At 45.1% G+C, this 9,309-nt stretch overlaps 1 non-coding gene across 1 annotated transcript; it reads right to left on the reverse strand.

Annotated features, from left to right (window-relative positions):
- Positions 1–3,739: 3,739 nt before the first annotated feature.
- LOC114810776 lies at positions 3,740–3,877 on the reverse strand. The gene has a single exon (XR_003758470.1). It is a non-coding gene; the product is annotated as a small nucleolar RNA SNORA7 (small nucleolar RNA).
- Between the last annotated feature and the right edge of the window lie 5,432 nt (positions 3,878–9,309).

A 9,309-nucleotide genomic window follows, 5' to 3' on the forward strand; every position in this document is an offset into this window, starting at 1 on the left:
ACAAAGGGAGTGTGGGGTTTCCCTGGAGATCCTAGCCTCTCCAGTTCATTAATTCCTTTCCAAAGATCTAAGAAGCAGGGTCCAAGTCTGTCAAAACAACTGGTTTGAGGCAAACCTTGAGCAAACACATTCTTGATCGTTCCCTTAAGCATTTAGATATATCACCCCACCCCTAGCCCCATAACACTTATGTATATACCCTTAAACTGCCATTTTCCCCATCTGAAATTCATTTTAAACTCTCCCTCTCGCTCCAGTCCATAAATTCTTTGTGGGAAGGGATTGCACCTACCAATTCTTTTGCATTGTATCAATTAATCAATCAATCATATTTATTGAGTGCTTACTGTGTACAGCATACTATTCTAAATGTTTGGGAGAGTACAATAGAACAGAATTGGTAGACATAGTCCCTGTCTGCAACAAGCTTATAGTTTAGAGGGGGACGCAGGCATTAATATTAAACAAATAAATTTTGGATGTGTACATAAGTGCTGTGGGGATGAGAGGGGGTGAATAAAGGTTACAAATTCAAGTGCATGGGCAAAACTGAAGGGAGTGGGAGAATAATAATAATAATAATAATGTTGGTATTTGTTAAGCGCTTACTATGTGCCGAGCACTGTTCTAAGCGCTGGGGTAGACATAGGGGAATCAGGTTGTCCCACGTGGGGCTCACAGTCTTGATCCCCATTTTACAGATGAGGGAACTGAGGCACAGAGAAGTTAAGTGACTTGCCCACAGTCACACAGCCGACAAGTGGCAGAGCTGGGATTCGAACTCGTGAGCCCTGACTCCAAAGCCCATGCTCTTTCCACTGAGCCACGCTGCTTCTCCAGAAATGAGGGCTTAGGGAAGGCCTGTTATCATACTTTCTGAAGCATTTAGTACAGTGTTCTGCACACAGTAAACTCTCAGTAAAATACCATTGATTGATTGTCTGGGTCTAAGATTCCTGTAGCCTCCACAGCATGAACACTTCTGCCTGGCCAACATACATAGCGTTATGAACACAATACCTCATCAGCTCTGAGATGAAGTTGCAGTCACATCCTTTGAGGAACCATCCAACAAAAACCGGTTCTTCTTGTACCCATCATGCAGCTCAACAGACTGAACTTCCCAGAGGCTTGTTAAAGAACTAAGATTTTGTCCGTCTCTCAGGGATGGATTGGCCCATTGCAATTCTGAGGAAATCCTGGCTGGCCCCACCCAGAACAATCCACAGAGGGTCTTGAATGACTGTTTTTCATTTCCTAGGCCCCAGGAGTTGGCAAACATCGCTTGGAGCTATTTAGAGGACTAGCAGAGAGCAAAGGAATACAAGAGCTTCAGTTCCTCAAATTATTCTGTTCCCCACAAGGCACTATAATAGTTGAGCCAGAGTTTCCAGATAATGAATTCTGGAATGATCAAACCCTCACTCATCCTCCACGTAAGAGTGAGATAGTCACGCTAAACTATTCCATAACAGAATCTGTTCAAAGTTTTCCATGCTCCTGGTAGTCATAGGATCCAGGTTCTCGGGCCAATTCTGCCACTGACCTGCTGGATTACCTCAGGCCACTCGTATACAATTTTTGAGTCTCAGTTTTCTCATCCATAAAATAGGAATAATAATACCTGCCTCGCCCTACTTCACAAAGCTGTTCCGAGGATTCGATAGGATAACATAAAAGAACTTTGGAAAAATAAGAGCATTAGACTAGACTATGAAAGAGCCCAGGATTAGGAGTCAGGAGGCCTGGGCTCTTATTCCAGCTCCTCCACTTGCCTACCATGTGTCCTTGGGTATTTCATTTAGCTTCTCCAGTCCTCACTGTCCTCATCTGGGGATTTAATTCCTGTTATCACTCCGCTTCAGACTGTGAACTCCTGTGGGACAGAGACTGATTCTGATCTGATTGTATTATAACTATTCCAGAGCTTATCGCAGTGCTCGGTGCATTGTAAGCACCTAGTAATTATCATTTATTATTAAGTGTCGTCTAATAATTTCCAATTCATAGTGACTCCATGGATACACTTTCTCCAGAACATCCTGTCCTCTGCCATAATAAGCAACCTTTCTAACGGTTCTTCCATTATCGTTGCTATGGTCTCTATCCGTCTAGCTGCTGGTCTGCCCCTTCCTCATTTTCCCTGGACTTTTCCTAACATTAGTGTCTTCTCCAGAGAATCGGTCCTCCTGATTATGTGTCCAAAATATGCTAATCTAAGTTGAGTTATTTGGCCTTCCAAAGACCACTTTGGTTTAATTTGCTCTAAAATCCATTTGTTTGTTTTTCAGGCAGTCCATGGTATTCGCAAAAGCCTTCTCCAACACCACATTTCAAAAGAATCGATGTTCTTTCTATCCCGTTTTTTCACCGTCCAGCTTTCGGGTCCATACATTGTGCCTGGAAATATCACAGACTTGACAATTTGCATTTTTGTGGCAACTGTTTCATCAGCACATTTCATGAAATTTTCTAGGCTCTTCATAGCAAGTCTTCCTGACATAAATCTTTGGCATATTTTTTTGGCTACTAGTTCATTTAACACTATTATTGTTGTTATTGTTATCACTAATATCAATATAGAACCAAGGTCTCATTAATGAATTATGAAATTTACTTTCCCCTGAAGGACAGAGGCAACAAAGACCGACCAGTAGGCTATGGGTCTGGACAGCAGTTTAGGGCCACCCTGCAATGGAACGATAACTGCATTTTATAAAGAAAATGTTTCCTCTTTCTGAGATGTCACATTTCATCCATCTGACACTTTTCCCAGTCACTTCCTCAGTGGACGAATGCTGCTTTATAGACAACAGAGACATATAGAAAGAAAACATCAATAAAGCCTTAAGACATGCATCCGGGGATGAATTCACTCACACATCTGTCCTCAAGCCATCAAAAAAGATTTCAACAGATCTCAGCTCGAGGCCCAGAGGAGACCTTGGCTGTTTCCAGAATCTAAGAAAAGAAACGGGCAGCAATATTCCCCCTGCTACCGAAAAGCCATTGTGGAAGTTGACATCTGACTCCTTTTTCTATTAAGTTGTCACAAGAGGCGGCTGCTGTATTTGATCAGGCGGTGTGGGCTTATATGGCGTCACTGCAGAAACACAATCCATATTCAACTTAGCAGAACGTGAGCAGTGTTGCTCAATCAATCAGTCAAAGGTATTTACTGTGTGCAGAGCACTGTACTAAACACTTGGGAGATTACAGTGTAGCAGAGCAGGGAGGGTCCTTCTATGTAATTATGGTCTTTAATGTGTCAAATCACTGTGCTAAACATAGGAAGAGATACAGTTCATCAGATTAGACAGAGAACCTGTGAGTTCATGCACAGAAACAAAGGTTTCGGTCAAGTACATCTTGTTGCTCCCCGAATTTGCAAACACACGCTCACCGGAGAGGGGCCAAACACTCTCCCAAGCACTTAGTTCAATGCTCTGCACACAGTAAGCACTCAATAAATATGATTGAATGAATGAATGGAAACGTCTTAAATTAGGGCATCTGCCTTCCCAAACTCAAGGCATAATAATGGTAATAGTTGTTAAGCTCTTACTATATCCCGGCACTGTCCTAAGCGCTGGGATTGATACAAACAAATTGGGTTGGACACAGTCCCTACCCTACATGGGGCTCACGGTCTTAATCATTGCCTCCTCCGCGCAGTAAACTTGAATCTCCGCCCTCGACTCTCTCCCATATTGCTGCTGCCCAGCATGGGTGAGTTTTGACTTGTAGCAGATTGCCTTCCACTCCCTAGCCACTGTCCAAGCTAGTAATGAAATAGATAGGCCTCTGCTTTACTCTCCCTCCTATAGCCAAGACTGGTAGAGTACTGGAAACTCCCCAGACACGACCCTGCGAGGGGAGGGTTCCTGTAGGAGGTGTGATTCCGGTAGGGCTGGGAAGATGGGGAGAGTGGTGTTCTGTCATGTATGAAGGGTGAGGGAGCACTAGGAAAGAGAGAGGATGTGAGGTAGCTCATGTTTCCAGCTTTGCTCACAGAGCAAGATAAAATCAGTGAATCATCAAACTTTCAATAAAGCAGTTTGTTCTTTCATTTTTATAGTACTTAAGTGCTCACTATGTGTCAAGCACTATTCTAAGCACTGGGGTAGATACAAGTTAATCAGGTTGGACACACTCTTAATCCCCATTTTACCGATGAGGCAACTGAGGGACTTAGAAGTTAAGTGTCTTGCCCAAGGCCACGTAACTGACATGTGACGGAGGCAGGATAAGAACCCAGGTCCTTCTGACTCCTGGGCCCATGTTCTGTCCACTAAGCCACACTGCTTAGATACAAGTTAATCAGGTTGGACAGAGTGCCTATCCCACATGAGGGTCACTGTCTAATCTTTTGCCGGCAATGTTAACAAGACACGAATGTCTATGCCCGAGAAAGCAGGGAATTTTTTGGCTGGATTTCCACTGGTTGCAGGTGACGTGAACGAAACTTCTCTCAGGCAGAGAGCGGCTCATCGGAATCAGATGCAACAGAGAAAGATGACGAATCCTCTGGGGTGGCGAGAGCAGACCTTCCAAAGTCAAAGCGCACCACGATAACCTTTAGCGAGGGCACTTCATTCTCGGACTTGACAAGCCATTCTCTTTTAGCATCTCAGACCTCTAACCCCCAGACCTTGATTAGCAAGGAAGCGCACAGGGATGTGCAAAAGGGAATTGCTTCTTTTCGGCAGTCCCCGGGCAGGGAAAGGAACTAACAGAATAGCCAGAATAGCAAGATATTCCCGACTTAGACTCCCCTCGTACTGCAAGCTCTGGCAGGATGAAAGCAAACACACATGTCCCCCCCATGAGGCACTTTTTCGTTTGCTGTTTGTTGTTGGTGTTGTCTAACCCCCAAACACCGGATCGACGATCGTTTTTCCTCTCCCGGCACTGTTCAACATTCCGAGCAGGGAGGCGGTAGCCGAGAACAAAGGCTGCATAATGTGAACTTTAACTCACACTTCACAGGCCGCTGCCTCAGTCAGTTTCGAAGGGAAAGCAATTATTGCACTTGAGCTAACACCGGGATCGGTGTTATAAAGAAGGGTCGATGACACAACGTTTCATTGGCAAAGAGATTTGTGGTTCCCCCCAAAAAGAATCAATTTTGTTAAAAGCACTATAATTTCACCTTCCTGACGGAAGAACCTTTCCGAAGCAAAAGGATGCTGACACGACATTAGCGGCTGGAAACCCCCCGTGAAATCGTTCTGACATGCCGGTTCCCAATGAAGTCGTAGGGTCGCAGGCGGCTTTTTGACGCTCTCAGGTATCATCATTGGCTCTCTACACCAAGAAAAGGGGATGTTAAATCCTCTCTCCCCTTCAAACCAGGGAGGATGAAAGAGTGCTTCCACTGAGCTCCCTCCATTCCAACCGACCTTTGACTCCACCTGGAGTCTCTGTTTTTAAGCTTCTAGGGCTCCTGTCCTTCAAAACAATTGCCGCACCTGTTGAAACAGGTAAATTGCTTCTGTGCGTGACAAGTCGGCTCTCTGTCTCCCTCTCTGTCTCTTGTTCTTTCTCTCTGTAAGTCTGAAAGCATGTCTTCCATCGGAGGAGAGTTAGAGTTAACTGATTTTTTGCTCCACTGTGTCTGCTTGGCTGGAATGCTAGATCATGTGATCTCTCTCCCCCTGTGCCAGAGACAGAGCCAGAGGGTCCAATGTGGCAGCTTCAGGCAAAGAAGAAAAACGTCTGTTACGATCCTACTGTAGACTGGCACACAGCTTCTGGAATGAAACCTCAGGGGGTGAGAGAGTTGTCTTGCTCGCCACCATTTGTGACTCTGAATCACTATCACTGGGAAGGACATTCTGGTCCATGAGCACTTGGGAACAATGCAAAAAAACCAGGGAAACGCATGGCCATTGGTAACAAGTTTCCTTTCTCTTCTACCTGGTTGGCACACTGATAGTAATAATGACAATGATAATAATGATAAAAATAATATTATTCATTAAACATTTAGTATATGCTTGCTAGAGTAGTGGCACGGCCTAGTGGAACAGCACGGGCCTGAGGATCAGAGGACTTGGGTTCTAATCCCGACACAACCGGGTACCTGCTCTGGGACCTTGGGCGCGTCACTTAACTTCTCTGTGCCTCAATTCCTTCATCTACAAAATGGCGATTCAAGCCTTTTGTAAACTGAGGCCCAGTGGGATCTGATCACCTTGTATCTCCCCCAGATCTTAGTCCAGGGCCTGACGGAGTAAACACTTAACAAATACCATAATCATAATTATAATAAGGTGAGATGGGGTATGTCCTTGGATTAACATGTTAGCAGTTTGGATGGAGAGAAAGAGGTGGATTTTAATGATGCTGGGCTGGTTGAACTGGCAGGAATTAGGAACAGAGAGAATGTGAAGCCAAAGATTGTGCCCAACTTGGCTCCAGATTGTTTCTAAACTGATCCGGGAATCCCAGTTGGGAGAAAGTAGTTCGGAAAACATCTTGGCCAGGAGGGACAGCAGCTGGGGCAGTTCTCACCGCCCCCCCGGCTCCTGTGGGAACAAGACGGGCTTAAGCTGGCTAATATGGTCTCAGACAGTGCTTGACCTTTGACTCTCGGGGGTCACGTTCGGTGGGAAAGCAAATATCCCACTCACCTCCCTTCCACTTCTGCACATGTGAAACAACGGTCTATTGTGCTGGAGACAGCCCCAGCATCCCAAACCTGAAATAATTCCTTTCTCCCCGAGAAGAAAATCAATGCCCCCATTGTTTTATTTATTTGGAAAGCTGATTCACTCAAGCGGCCTCTTGAGACACAACTTCTAAAGGAGGCTCAGGCCCCAACAGAAATTCAAACATCAACAAATGGATAGATTATGCAGAGAGGCACTGGGGTACCATCCACCAGTCACCGGAGTCTGCTTCCGGCTCCGACCATTGAGACTAAATTCCTCTTCCTTGGGAGAAACAGGAAGTGGAGCCCCGAGATTGAGGTTGCCCGGAGCAAAGGCTTGGATTGGAGCGAGCGGAAACCCTCTTCTGAGATGATGTAATGTGGTCTGGTGGAAAGAGCGCAGGCCTGGGAGTCAGAAGACCTGAGTTCTAATTCCAACTCTGCCTCCTGCCTGCTGTGTGACTTTAGGCAGGTCACTTCACTTCTCAGTGCCTCAGTTTCCTCACTTGTAAAATGGGGGTTAAATCCCACTCCCTCCTGTTGATAATAATAATAATGTTGGCATTTGTTAAGTGCTTACTATGTGCAGAGCACTGTTCTAAGTGCTGGGGTAGATACAGGGTAATCAGGCTGTCCCACATGAGGCTCACAGTCTTCATCCCCTCAGTGTTTAGTACAGTGCTTAGCAAATAGTAATAGTATTTGCTGAACAAATACCAGAGTTATTATTATTGAGCTGTGATTAGAGCACCTGGCTATGGATCCCTTCCCCCCGCAAGGCTAAGGGACACTGAAATCATGGACAGTTTGGGCTTTTCAGCTCACCTCACGTCAAACTCTCCATGCTGTCAACAGATTCACAGAAGTTTGGGTACTTGGGTCACTCCATCCCATCATGCAATTTCCCTCTACCCCCTTCCTTCCCCTGGCCCCTCTTATTTCCCATTTCTCTGAACCATAACCACAGAGGATCACAATCCCCAAATCTCCCACCGTGAATACCAAAATGACTCCCAAGCCTCTGAAATTCTATTTGAAATTAATTGCATTTTCAACAGGTCCTTTGTGTCTGCCACGTAGAATTTCTCGCTGAGCTCCCGATAGAGATAAAGGGATTTGAGGCACAGAAGACAATACTATTACCTGCCTGGAATGCAGGATTTCCCTTTCAAATCTCCAAAGTCCCATTGTCTTCAATGCGGAGCAAAGTCCTTAGAGTCCAAACTGATGTTTTAGCTAAGCCCCTACCCACGGGAATGACCAATCAGCTGTCAATGCTTCCAGTACAAACGATGAAGATGACCTGAATGTGCATTTCGGCTTCAAACTCCAATTCCATTGTATTTATGCCATCCAGTAGAGAAAGAAGAGAAATCAATAAATGGCCTATATTATTTCAGTTGCATAATTTTGTCTGGTATTATTTCAGTTGCATAATTTTGTCTGGAGTGACATGGTTTTCATGTCACTCCAGACAAAATTAAGCAACTGGAGCAATTAAGCCACTGGAAGGTTGTAACAATGTGGAGTTAAAACATGTCTGCATGGAGCAGTGATGTCGGGTTTTTATTATTATTTACTTTCTCATCTCAGTGCTCTACATATCTGCCCTTCCACACATAGATTGTGCGCCCCTTGTGGGATCGGAATTGTGTCACTGCATTTTCTTGTTATTACACCAGGACATAGAAAGTACCTAATCTATGTTAGTAATTATATCAATCAATCAAACAATGATATTTATTGAGCCCTTACTGTGTGCAGGGCCTTGCGCTAAGCACTTGGGAAAGTACAACACCACGATATGACAGATACAGTCCCTGCCCACAAAGCACTTTCAGTCCAGAGGGGAAGACAGGCATCAATATAAATAAATACATTATGGATAGGTACATGAGTGCTGTGGGGCTGGAGGCAGGGTGAATAAAGGGAGCAAGTCAGGGTGAGGCAGAAGGGAGTGGGAGAAGAGGAAATTAGGGCTCAGAAGGCCTCTTGGAGGAGGTGTGCCTTCAATAAGACTTTTAAGGTGGGGAAAGCAATTATCCATCAGGTATGAAAAGGGAGGGCGTTCCAGGCCAGAAGCAGGACATTAGCAAGAGGTCTGCGGTGAGACAGATGAGATCACTCAATAGTATTTATTGAGCGCTGACTATGTGCAGAGCACTGTACTAAGCGCTTGGAATGTACAATTCGGCAACAGATAGAGATAATCCCTGCCCAATGACAGGCTCACAGTCTAAATGTGGGAGACAGACAGAAAATCAAAGCAGAACAAAACAAGAACAAGACAACATCATCGAGATAATCCCAGCTCTGCCACTGGTCTGCTGTGTGACCCTGGGCAAGTCACTAGCTTCTTTCCCCTCGGTTTCCTCATCTGTAAAATGGGGAGCAAATTCTACTCCCTCATATCTGAACTCTGAGACCCATGTAGGACAGGGACTGGGTCCAACCTATCTTGTTCCCACCCCAGCACTTAGAACAGTATTTGAAACGTATTAAGATCGAGATACAGTTGACATTAGAGGAGTGAAATGATCGGGCTGGGATGAAGTAGGAGAGTAGCAGGGTGAGGTAGTGGAGGACAAGATGATTGAGTGCTTTAAAGCCGATGGTAAGGAGTTTCTGTTCGATGCAGAGCTGGATGGGCAACG

Source organism: Ornithorhynchus anatinus, chromosome 3 (assembly GCF_004115215.2).
Source record: "Ornithorhynchus anatinus isolate Pmale09 chromosome 3, mOrnAna1.pri.v4, whole genome shotgun sequence".
NCBI lineage: Eukaryota > Metazoa > Chordata > Mammalia > Monotremata > Ornithorhynchidae > Ornithorhynchus > Ornithorhynchus anatinus.